This window comes from Brassica oleracea, chromosome C1 (genome assembly GCF_000695525.1).
Source record: "Brassica oleracea var. oleracea cultivar TO1000 chromosome C1, BOL, whole genome shotgun sequence".
NCBI classification, from domain to species: Eukaryota; Viridiplantae; Streptophyta; class Magnoliopsida; order Brassicales; family Brassicaceae; genus Brassica; species Brassica oleracea.
The window spans coordinates 24,485,418-24,485,774 of NC_027748.1; positions in this window are offsets into that span (position 1 = coordinate 24,485,418).

The following is a 357-nucleotide window of genomic DNA, read 5'->3' on the forward strand; positions in this document are numbered from 1 at the left end:
ACAACATGAATCGCCTTACGCAACATCTTTTCCAAGCTGGCGTAAGTCTGAAGCTCGTTCTGATCAGACACATCACGGTTGCTTCTCTTGGCTTTGGTGAAGGGACAATCACCACTCCTGATCCACTTCTCATCATCATCGAACTTGTTTTGTCTCTTCCTTTGGTTTCTTTGTTTCTGCACAAAATCAAACCTATTAGAAGCAAACTGTTTCTTATTTCCAAAAATCATTTTCTCTTTTTCTAACACGGTTTTAAAAGGAAAGTAAACGTTTTGTTGTAGTTTTGATTTCTTGAGAAGTCCAAACATCCTGAAAACACTTAACAAAAGAGTTAGCAAATAAAAAATCCTCACACTA